The sequence below is a fragment of the Peromyscus leucopus genome, chromosome 17 (genome assembly GCF_004664715.2).
Source record: "Peromyscus leucopus breed LL Stock chromosome 17, UCI_PerLeu_2.1, whole genome shotgun sequence".
Classification (NCBI taxonomy): domain Eukaryota; kingdom Metazoa; phylum Chordata; class Mammalia; order Rodentia; family Cricetidae; genus Peromyscus; species Peromyscus leucopus.
In genome coordinates this window covers 18,547,260-18,560,064 of record NC_051077.1, presented here as the reverse complement: position 1 = coordinate 18,560,064, position 12,805 = coordinate 18,547,260, and the positions used below count along the sequence as shown (strand labels likewise).

Here is a 12,805-nt window from a genome sequence, read left to right as displayed (position 1 = left end):
GGTGGCAAATCATGTCAGATGCTTTTTCTGATGAAGTAAAATGACTGCATGATTTTGTCTTTCACTCTGTTGGTGTGTTGTGTCATGTTCGTAGTATACATTATAGAACAACCCTTGAATCCCTGGGATGAAGCCCATTCTATCATGGTGTGTATTTTCTGTGTACCACATTGGTTAGCTTTCTTATTCCTGTGAGAGAATGTCAGACTTGAGACAACTTAAGTGAGGGATGGTTTATCTTGCTCACAGGCATGTGTTATTGAATTTGGCTTTCTAACCCTTCACTGAGAAAGTTTTTTATCAGTGTTCATCAGCAATAAGAGTCTAGAGATTTATTTGGGGGAAGCATATCTTTGTCTGGTTTGAATATCAGGGTAATGCTAGCCTCATAAAAAGAAACTGACAGAGTTCCATTTCATTTTCTCTCAAACAGTTTAAGACGAATTCCAAAGAGTTCTTTAACTGTTTTGAATAATTCAATAAAATCATGACACTATATATTGCTTTTAGATGGAAGATTTTCAATCACTGTTTCAATACATTACTCATTATTGGTCATTTAGAGTTTTCAGTTCCTAATCAACTTTAGAAGGTTGTGTATGTTCAATAATTCATTTCTTCCTATTTTCCAGCTCTGTGCCATGTCATTTATCACAGTAGTATCTGTTGTAGTGTCTCCTTTCTCATACCTGATTTTATTGGGGTTTTTGATATCTTTCTTTCTTGGTTAATATAGCTAAAGACTCGCCAACTTTATTTCCTTAATCTTTTCCTTAGGTTTAATTTCATGTACATTTGCTTTGATCTTTATTGTTGCTTTCCTTTTATTTATATTCAGTTTACTTTGTTTGTGCTTCCCTACATTTAGGAGCTATATTGTCATGTTTGTGTAATTTTTTTGAATGTATATATCTACTACTATAACTACCCTCAGTAATGCATTTGTTTCGGTACATTGTCATATCATTTTTATATATTTGCATGATGTTATCTGTTTTAATTTTCATAGTTGGATATTGTTAAGAACATTATTGTATTCACATTCACCCGAGACAGGGCACCAATAACAAACTTAAAGAAGTTATTCCAGCCATGCAGTGGTGGAGCACACCTTTAATTCCAGCACTCAGGAGGCAGAGTCAGGTGGATCTCTGTAAGTTCAAGGTGAACCTGGTCTACAAAGTGAGATCCAGGACAGGCACCAAAACTACACTGAGAAACGCTATCTCAAAAAAACGAAAAAGAAGAAGGAAGAGAAGGAGGAGGGGGAGGAAGGAGGAAGAAGAAAGAAGAGAAGAAGAAGTAGTTATTCCACCCGAGTCTCCTTATTTATAAATTTACAGGAGTGTCTGACACTCCTGTAATTTGCAGGACAATGAGCAGAGTTAATTACTGGAGCATGTGTGACTCAGAACTAGCTGTACTACCAGAAGTATACACTAGGGTGGTGGTAGCTCATGAACCCTGCATCCTTAGATGCTGAGGGATGTTCTGTATGCTGTGAATGTGTTGCTCTGATTGGTTTATAAATAAAAGGCTGATTGGCCAGTAGACTGGCAGGAAGTATAGGTGGGATAAACAGACAAGGAGAATTCTGGGAAGAGTAAGGCTGAGTCAGTACATGCCAGCCCACCATCCAGGGAGCAGCATGTAACAGAACACAGGTAAAGGCATGGAACACATGGCAACATATAGATTAACAGAAATGGGCTGAGTTTAAATGTAAGAGTGAGTCAGTGGTAGGCCTAAGCTAATGGCTGAGCAGTTTTAACTAATATAAGATTCTGAGTGATTATTTTATAAGCAGCTGCAGGGTCCTGAGCAGGACCAAAAAAGAAACTTCATCTATACCTAGAGCTCCCAGTAGAACTTGTAATTGGGAAATTATTACCATTTATGTAATGTTGGGGGTCATTTTAGGAAGCTCGTACATTTCAAGAGCTTCTGAGACTTGCAAAGTTGTTCATTTCCTGTGTCTGAAGAAACCTTCCTCCAGAAGAGAATAGTTTGATTAATAGAAAACAGCAATACAAAAAACAGCTATACAAAAATCACATTTTAAAGTTCCCATATGTTTATTTATTTTTCATTTTATATTAATTTTAAGTTTTATTATATTGTGGTCTGAGAAGATACATAACATAATTTCATTTTTTAATCAGTCCTGCAGAACATTCTGTGTGCTGATGAAAAGAATATGCTGTTGTTATTGGATGAAATGTCTGGTGAGAAATTGAAATATTTCTTGATTTTCCTGTCTGGGTAATCTATATTTTGAGGAAAATGTAGTGATAGATCTTAATAAATCATGCTGGGCGGTGGTGGCACACGCCTTTAATCCCAGCACTCGGGAGGCAGAGCCAGGCGGATCTCTATGAGTTCGAGGCCAGCCTGGGCTACCAAGTGAGCTCCAGGAAAGGCGCAAAGCTACACAGAGAAACCCTGTCTCAAAAAAAAAAACCAAAAAAAATCTATCTTTCATTTTAGACATAATATTTGGCTCATATATTTGTACACACATGCATGTGTGTGTGTGTGTGTGTGTGTGTGTGTGTGTATGTTAAATCTTCTTTAGTATCTGTTTCTGCAACTTTTTTAAAGACCTGCTTTATTTGATATGGATATCATTCCTCCTTCATATTTGGGGTTGCCATTTGTATATTTTTCTAACCCTTTTTAGTCCATGTATCCTTACCAATGTAGTGAGTACATTTTATTCTTGATGTTAGCATACAGGTTGGTTCTTCTTTTCCATTCAGCATGTGACTTTCCACAGTTGTTCTGCTTTGTTGAGAAACATTTTGCTGTGCAACTCAGACTGGCCATAAACACGCTTGCTCTCCTGTCCCAGGTTCCCAAGTGCTGGCATTATCATCATAGGCTTCCATGCTGGGCCAGCTGGTAGATTAGTTGGTAGATTTAATCCTGGGTTACAGTTGAATATGCACATACTCCTATCAAAGTATGAACTTCCTCCTTAGTTTATTTATCTTCTGATTATTTTTGTGATTTTGGTGTTTGGTGTCCTGAATCTGTTCTTCTATTGAGTTTGTGTATTCACACGTTTTCAGGTTGTTGGTTGTCATATTTTTCCTAGTGTATTACTCTCAGGTCTGTCTTGTAGGGCTGGATCTTGGTGATGGATTTCTTCAGTTTTCATGGAATAGGTTAACTTGCATTTTTAGTTGACAGGGCTTTTTTTTTTTCCTGTTCTTCTAGTGCTTTGAATATATCATTCTGGCCCATAGTCAGCAAAGACTGTTATCCTAACTGGCATTCTCTTATAGGCACCATTTATGCATTAACTCAAAGAACTCTCCAAGGTAAGCAATTCTTTCTTCTGTTCTGGTCTGTTGTCTTGGCTCTCTGTCATGCTTCATATTGGACTGATTGAAGTTGTCAGCTAAAACATCTCTTTATTATGATTTTTGCCTCTTGATAAATTTCTAATTCCTATCCTGAACTGCTTTTCTAATTTCTTTCTATTTTCATATCTGATCTCTAGCATCTCACTTCATTTTCCTGAGATGTCTTTTTCTCTCCAAATTCTTTTTCAAGCATTTTAAAGATTTTCTTCAGGTTGGGATCTACTCTGGTAAATTGTCTTTTCATGGTGGTATAATTTCCTAATTCTTATTTTGCAACATCTGTTCATCTTGTGGAATATTTGTGTGTTATTGTAGTTAGAAGTTTTCCTGTGTCCCTGCCTGGCCTGCAGTCAGGACAAATCTCTCTCACCTGCCAGTCCTGCAGCCACTCAGTACCAAGTAAACACAGAGGCTTATATTAATTAAAACTGCTCAGCCATTAGCTCAGGCCTACAACTGACTAGCTCTTACACTTAAACTCAGTCCATTTCTGTTAATCTATATGTCACCATGTTTTCTGTGGCTTTACCTGTGTGCTGTTACATGCAGCCTGGACAGCAGGCTGGCGTTTCCTGACTCAGCCTTCCTCTTCCCAGAATTCTCCTTGTCTGATTATCCCACCTGTAAACTTCCTGCCTGGCTACTGGCCAATCAGTGTTTTATTAAACCAGTGTACAAAAGCATTATCCCACAGCATTTCCCCCTTTCTATTTAATTAAAAAGGAAAGTTTTAACTTTAACATAGTAAAATTACATATAACAAATAAGAATTACGGTTACAATATCTAGTCTATTTGTATTTTGTAAAATTAAAGAAAATATTCTATCTATATTTGTGAGTCTAAAGTTTCATATCTCCCTTATCTCTTATGATAACCAAGGAAAACCATAATTACAACTATCTAATCTTCAACTAAATCAAAAACCTCAGAAAGATATAGTATTACCTAAGTAAACAGGAAATGCATTGTAAGCAACTTCCAAAAATCTACAATGACAGAGATAGCTGGCTACCTGGACAGTCACCCTAAATTCTTCTGCAATGTAGGGACATCCATCTTCAGCCTATAGGCCCGGAGTCTCTCAATCACTTTTCCCTGTGTCCTGTAGAGTGTCTGGCAGTTTCTTCTGTGCAGCAGGAACCTAAAGGACCATTTTGCCTTGCAAAGTTCAGTGGTCACCTTCCTATGGGTCCTGCATGTCGTTGATACAACATTTTGTTAAGCATTCCAGGAAAGAAGAGTTTCTTGCCCAAATGGCTATTTTTGGCAAGAAGAAGATAAACTCTGTATGGGGTGTTGATGCCCATCTTTGTCTCTGAAGTAAATCAGTGCTGTCAGGAGCAGACATGTCTCATTGTCCAGGAAAGTCTAAGTTTTTAAAACATTTTAAATGCCATATTCTGTAGGTCTTTGAAGTGCTTGAAGATTACCTACCTAATTGAAATCTATCTATGTATACCTAGAAAACTTAACTAACATGACTATAAGTTTGATTATCATAGATGATTAACTATTAATCTGTATTTTTAATGATACATTACAATATTAAATGAGTTATATAAACAATACCTTAAACAAGAGTAAAAATATACATATAGTATATTAAAGTTAACTTTAAATTTGTACCAATAAACTAAAATCTATATGAATATAAAACAATTTTTTTAAACAAATTGCTTTTTTTTTATTAAGAGATTTTTCTACTCATTTTACATACCAACCACAGATTCCCCTGTTCTTCCTCCTCCCACCTCCCCTACCTTCCCCCCAACACATTCCCACCTCCTTCAAGGCAAGGTCTCCCATGGGGAGTTAGCAGAGCCTGGTACATTCAGTTGAGGCAGGTCCAAGCCCCTCGTCCCTGCACCAAGGCTGTGCAGTGTCTCACCATAGGCACTAGGCTCCAAAAAGCCAGCTCATGCACTAGGGAAAGGTCCTAATCCCACTGCCTAGGGGGCCCCCTATACAGTTCAAGCTAAACAACTGTCTCACTTATCCAGAGGGCCTAGTCCAGTATCATGGGGCTCTTCAGTTATTGGTCCACAGTTCATGCATTTCCACTAGTTTAGCTAGTTGTCTCTGTACTTTTTTCAATCATGGTCTCGATATCTCTTGCTCATAGAATCCCTCCTCTCTCTTGATTGGACTCCTGGCCGTGGATCTCTGCATCTGCTTCCACCAGTCACTGGATGAGGGCTCTATGATGACAGTTAGGGTATTCAGCCATCTGATCACCAGAGTAGGCCATCTCAGGCACCCTCTTGACTATTGCCAGTAGTCTATGGTGTAGTCATCCTTGTGGATTCCTGGGGACCTCCCTAGCACTCTGCTTCTCCCTATTCCCATGGTGTCTTCATTTATCATGATATCACTTTCCTTGTTCTCTTAATCTGTTCCCATTCCAGCTTGAACACCTTTTCCAAAGTAACATATATAAATTAAGTATGGTTGATTTAACTCCGCAGCTTTTACAATCAAATGTCTTTCTGCAGTTAAAATCCCAAAGACAATATAATCCAGACTCTCTGTGTAATATCCATCTTTACATGGCTTATCTTTTATATTACCTTTACTGTCTCTTTAAAGACTTTATTTTTTAAAACTATTTCTTTATATAACTGTCTATATTAATTTTCTCCTCTCTTCCAAGCCTACGTACATTTTTACACACATTGTAAACCATTTAAAGTCTTGTTTTATCTGAATGTGCCTTATCGTGAATCTATTGCTTTAAACTGCAGCATTACTAGGACTGAAATGGTAGCTTTGGCTGCTGCCTCTGCCACCTCAGCTTCCCAACATGGTGGAACTATGTTTACTGCCAGCTCTGGGAGAACCATGCATACTGCCAACTCTCGAAAGCAGTGGGTTTATGCCTCTCTCAATGAGTCTGGAGCCCAGAAACTTTCTTTTTTCTGTATTAGCAAAAGCTATATCCACCAGGCACTATGTTGCACAGCTTGCAGACACCTCTGTGTACGGTGGCAGGAATCCACCATAATGCACTCAAGCCCCTATGCCAAAAACCCGCCATACTGTAGCTCAATCCCGCAGGCTGTGGTGTCTCTGTATCATGGCTTTCCTGAGAAACACAACTAGGAAGCTGCTCTTGGCTCCATGTTAGAACCCTTTTTTAAAGCTTTCTCAGGTTTTGGGTGGAAATTCTTGCCCCACGTTTTGGTGCCATTTGTAGCTGGAAGTTTTCCTGTGTCCCTGCCTGGCCCTTGGTCAGGACAAATCTCTCTAGTTCCTGCCTGGCTACAGGCCAATCAGTGTTTTAGTAAAGAATCATACAAAATCATTATCCCACAGCATGTTACATTCCTGTGTATGTATTTTATAGTTCCATGTGAATTTGGAGAGGGTAGAGGTTGGTATTGGGGGTGTCTTCTCCAGTTGCTCTCCACCTTAACTTTTGAGACAGTTTCTTCCTGAACCTGGGACTCACCAATTCAGCTAGACTAGCAGATCAGCAAACTCCCAGGATCTACTTATCTCTACCTCCCCATCTAGCATAGGGGCTAAAAACATGCACTTTGTACTCAGCTTTTTATATGGGTGCCGTGAATCAAAACTTGGATTCTCGTGATTTCACAGCAAGCACTGTAATGAGTGAGCCATCTGGCAGGGTAGTTTCTATAGCAAAAGATTTTGTTGTTGTTGTTGTTGTTTAGATAGGATACTGATGTCCTTTGGGTAGGTGCTTTGTGTTTAGTCCGCATTTCTATAAGTGGCTTAATAATGTAGCCTGCAGCAGTTTGGAATGGCAGTGATGTAACTGTCAGTGGACATGGACTTTCAAAACTGCATGACCTCTAGCTCCACAGGGGTGAGCCATGACAGACCTGTTGGCTGTGACAGCAGGTGCCATCCCAGTGGTCTAGGATGTGGAGAGGCCTGCCCTTCCAGCTACCACCGTAATAATAAGAGTTACAATAGCAGTAGCCTTATCCCCTGAGCCACAAAATGTGTTTCTTCTGTTCGCTGGAATGAAGTCAGGTGATCTGGGGAATTAGTAACTGTAGACTTGATGTTGTGAATCACACAGGAGAACTTCCATGGGTCCTATGGGAGTGACTGCTGCTTCTTTGGGAGAGATGTATCTTCTAGCCATTTTTGTGGCGATGTCAGACCCAGCTAGGATACTATCTTTTCAAGTTTATATGACAGACTTTTCCCAGGGAGACCTAATACACATGGGTTTATTCACCCCATAAAGGGAGTCCATTATAGACCAAGTAATGATTACACCAAAGTCTAACTTGATGTACCAATGAGTGTTTATTGAGGTTAGTATCAGGGGATTGGGGAATGGTTACTTATGGGAGCAGGGATGGCAAAAAAGTAGCTGAATCATCAAAAGGTCTTTCTTTCCCAGCATAGGTGATGGCTTGCAAAAGTTGTAACCATAAAGCGCTACACAGCTCACAGGCAGCTTGCCAGTCTGAGAAATCTCTTTTATGCAACTTGGTCCCTCTCTGCATCTGTTTACTCTTTTTAACCTGTCTATAAAACTGGGTAAGGGTCCTGGAGAATCTTCAAAGTGCCCACGTTCCATATACTTGACATTTTATTGACTTCCTAGTCTCATGAGCTCCCTCCTGGAAGGAATGTTTCAGTTCAGAACCAATTGCTATACAAGAACAAAATGCCAGGGTTTGTGGTGGTTGTGGCCAACACTTTCCCTAGGTCCCCTGGGCCACAGTCAAGGAATATTTGGTTTGGGGGCAATTTCCCATGTCTCTGGAGGTATGTGACATAAAAGAGATGTGTTTTTTTGGTCCCATGAAACAAGTAATAGTGATGGTATCAGTGGGCTTGGGTATCTGTGGCCCTAGAATGCAAGGTATGAATGAGCATGTTCATGAATCATGTGAAACAAACTCTGATGGCTAAGAGGCTTGTAGGAATGGGACTCAAGAGTCTTGTAGCTTCTGTATATAGATGGAACATGTACTTGCTCCACTGGGCAATTTCAGAGCTTTAATTTTTTCTTATACATTTAAAATTGAAATATAATTATGTAACCCTTTATTTGTTCTCACGCCCTCTCTTAACTGAGAGCATTCTTTTCTTTAGTATTGCTGCACACACACAGAGTCATGCACAAATATTTAAAGTCATCCTGCTGAATGTTTTTGTTTGTTTGTGTATATATGGTTTCAGGGCTAACCACTTTGTATTTCATAAACAATGGGGGATTTGTCCCTGGTAAAGGTAAATTCTCTAAGCAGTCATTAGTTGCTTGTGGTTCTTTGTCTATGGGGGAACCCCTTAAGATTTCTCTTACATGTTAGCATGTCTGTTGATATTGTCATTGTTTGGGTCATATTTATGCAGCCATTTCTAGGAAACAATCTCACAGCAGACTTCCTGGTGTTCCGTCTCTTGCAATCTATCTGCCCCCTTCCCCATGATGTTCCCTGAGCCATAGATACAGGAACTATGCCGAGGATGTATCCACTGAGGCTGGGCTCCCCACAATCCATAAATCTCTGCATTGTGTCCAGTTGTGGCTTTTCTGTGGTAAGTCTCCATGTAAAGAGAAGCTTCTTTGATGAGGAGTGATAGCCACCCTTATCTGTGGGTATAAGGATAATACCGAGAATGTAGTAAAGAACTATGCTAGTCAAGCTATGTGGCAGTAGACTCTTTCCCAAGGCCCATGACATCACTAGCCCTGGGAATAGTAAATGAGGTGGTTTTTCTTTTTCCCTGCATCCCTTGCAGCATTTTCCTGTCAGTTGTTTTGTTGATCATCACCATTCTGAATGGGGCAAGATAAAACCTCAAAGTAGTTTTGATTGGCATTTCCATAATTATGAGGGGTGGTGAACATTTTAGAAGATATTTCTTAGCTTTTATCTCCCTTGGAGTATAATCTGTTCAGGTTCAAGGTCCATTTTTTTAAATGGGTCATTTGCTTATTTAATTTATTTATTTATATATTTTCCTCTGGGTGTTTGTGTGTGTGTGTATGTGTGTGTGTGTGTGTGTGTGTGTGTGTATCTTGGATATTAATCCTCTTGGTGCTTTGTTCTTTCCTCTAAAATGGCTTTTGATTCTGAGTTGTTCTGGGTTTTCATCACTCCTTTGGTGATTTTCCAAGCTCTCTCTCTAAAATTTTTTAAAATCATATTTTGAGGAAATATCTTAAGACATATTTCAGTGTCTGTGTGTGTGTATGTGTGTGTTGCAGTGCCTGCAGAGGTTAGAGGCATTTGATACCTGGAGGTGCAACTGGTGATGAACTACCTGATGTAGCTCTACAAGAGCAGGATGCATTCTTAACTGCAGAGCCACCTATTCATCCCCTAAAAATATGATTTTTAGTTTATTTAACTGGTTCTTCTGTCATAGGAAGGGCACCTCTCTTTTTAGTATCCTGTTTTTAAATTCTCTAGGTAATACAAGTCACATGTAAATGACAACCCATCAGTATAATGGCTGATTTCACAATAAAAACTCTCAAAGTCAGAAGCAATTCAATCCAAGGCACAAAAGACCACAACTTCAAACACCTGTACTACTACACCTAGCAAAACTATCCGATACAAACAGCAGAAGAAATCTTATAGCCAACAGATTAAACCTAAAGAAAATACAGAAAGCAATATTTCAAGTTGAAGAGAAGACTGAGAATAGTCAAGAAACACAAAGTATCACACACAAACACCACCACCCAAAAAATTCATCAACACAATCAACTAACAACTTTCAAAAATTACATAATAAATGCATCAATTCCCCAATGAAAAGATAAAGTCTGGCTAATTGCATCAAGAAACAAAACTAACTTTTTTTTTCTTACAATCAACATATCTTAACTTTAGAGATAGTTACCACCTTAGAGAAAAAGGATGGACAAATTAATCAAATGGGACCAGGAAGCAAGCAGACATCACTATCTTAATAAATGATGAAATAGACTCAAATTAAAAACAATCAGAAGAGATAAAGATGGGACTTTCATTCTAATCAAGACATTAGTATCCTAAATGTGAATGTACAGTTTAGCTCATTGCATGATGACACCTCAAATCTGCAGGCAGCAGCTGGGAGAGGCATGGCCTGCATGAGAAACTGCAGGACTATATAGTGATATTTTATTTGTACTAAAATGTGATTTGTATGTTAATAAATAAAGTTGCCCGGGGGTCAGAGCTATTAGAGCCATAGCAAAAGCTGGGCGGTGGTGGTGCATGCCTTTAATCCCAGCACTTGGTAGGCAGAGCTAGGTAAATCTCTGTGTGTTCAAGGATACAGCCAGCATTGGAGACACATGCCTTTAATCTCAATACCAACCATAGAAGACCTGGAGGTCTGTACAGACAGGCAGTGATGGGGCAGTCATGTGGTTGGGTTTACAACCAATGAGAAGGCAGAACAGAAAGTCTATATAAAGAAAAAAACACAGGAAGTAGCTCTCTTGGCTGAAGAGGCTAGCTGCAGTAGACAGGTAAGGCTCTTAGCTCTGATCTCTTGGCTTTCTTCTTTGCATTGGTTCCGTGTTTCTTATTTAATAAGATGGTTGGTTACATCTACAGGACTAGGAAGCCATGTTTGGCTCCTTTTGTGTGTCTGTTTGTGTTTGGAACCTTTTTTAAAAAGTTTTCTCATGTTTTATGTGGAAATATGTGTCCAGATGTTAGGTGCCATTTGTTTATGTATTTTCAGAACAAAGGGACCAGACATCAATGAAAATGGGTGGCATACATTATCTGCCTCTCAGAATGCCTCTGTTGCAATTTCCCCAGTTCTGCATCCAGAACAGATTCAAGACTGCTGGCTGAGATGATCAGGCCTCATAGATTATTCTAGCTAGACTTGACCATTATTCTAATTTTTTCAGGGTCCCACAAAGATGTCAGTGCCCCCAGACAACAGGAAGCAGTCTAGAGAATACAACGCCCACATTCCCAAGAAGTTGGTGAGTGGTTTTTCTTCAGTCAATGGGCTATGGATGTTTGTCATTGTTTGGAGGGTGTTGGTTACAAATTGTTATTGGTCATGGTTAAGAAAAACTAAACAAAGGAGATTAGATTCAGGAATCTCTTCTTGAAGAGAAAAAAAGGAGGGATATACTATAAAAATTGTGAGATAAAAGGGTGGATTTTTTAGTCTACTTTTGAATAATCACTACTCTCAAATATTTTACATTGTTATGGATTTTTTGTATATTGATACAGATTTAAGGTTATCTTTGTTAGAACATACTATACATATGTTTCTACTCTTGTTTAAGGTATTATGCCTATGCAGCTCATTTAACAATGTAATGTAAATTTCTACTTATTATTACAAACTACTTAGGATAATAAAGAAATGTAAGTCAGTAGTAGTTAGTCACCTATGACAATCAAAGTTGTAGTATGTTAGGTATGTTTTCAAGATTAAACAGACATATTTAGATAGATAAATGGTCTTCAAACATTTCAAAGATCTACAGAATATGGCATTTAAGATGTTTAATAACCTGAGGCTTCTCATGACAAGGAGACACATCTGCTCCTGGCAGCACCAACTTACTTCAGAGAAGATGATGGCTATCAAAGAACCTCCATAAGGAGTTTGTTTTCAGTGTGGCAAAACTAGTCATTTTGTGCAAGAAACTGCTCTTGTCTTGACTGTTGACATTATGCTGGACAAACTGGACAAATAGGACACAAAGAAAAAAGACTGTCAGACTTTGCCAAGATAAGGCAGGATGGTCCTTCAAATTTCCTGTTTCATAGAAAAGTTTTCCAGACATTCTGCAGCACACACAGGAAAGTGACTGCTCTACTTTGCCAAAACAAGGTGGGAAAGTTCTTCAAAATTCCTGCTTCACAGAAAAGCCTGTCAGATATTCTAGACCTATAGGCTGAAGACAGATGACCCAATGTTTCAGAGGACCCATGGGGTGACTGTCCAGGCAGCCAAATGTCTATCATTTCTTAGTTTTTTAAGGTGCTTTCTCTGCACTTCCTATTTATTCAAGTAATATTTTATCCTTCTCGGGTCTCCAATGAAAATTGATGGAGATTAAAGACTAGATACAGTTTTTCTTGTTACCAAATTCAAAAAAGAAACTTACAGGAGAGATGTAAAGTTCATAAAGTTAAAAAACATAAGACCTTAAGTTGTTTACTGAAAAAAAATGTTTTCAGGTCTAAAAAGATATTTTTAGAGTGGTTATTCAAGTTATAACAAAAATAGTTTAGGTATAAACTTTGAATTGATCAAGATAGGATAGATAATGGAGTCTTTTCTCTAAATATGCCAAATGCAGATAGACTGGACATTGTGAGTGTGATTTGTGCTTGATGATTGTTCTAATTGTATAGTTTCATTTGTTAAAGTTAATACATTTCCTTTCTATTTAGGCAATACCTGATAACTGTTCTATGTTAGAGTTAAACTTTCCTTTTTATTAGACAAAAGGGGAAATGTTGT

General features: G+C 38.6%; 1 long non-coding RNA gene across 1 annotated transcript in view; it reads left to right on the top strand.

The window, feature by feature from the left end:
* The window catches only part of LOC114698503, a 103,476-nt gene extending 92,091 nt beyond the window's left edge, over window positions 1–11,385 (top strand). Inside the window, exon 3 of the long non-coding RNA XR_003735364.2 lies at window positions 11,223–11,385. This is a non-coding gene — a long non-coding RNA (uncharacterized LOC114698503). The remainder of the gene's footprint in view (window positions 1–11,222) is intronic.
* The last annotated feature ends 1,420 nt before the right edge of the window (window positions 11,386–12,805 follow it).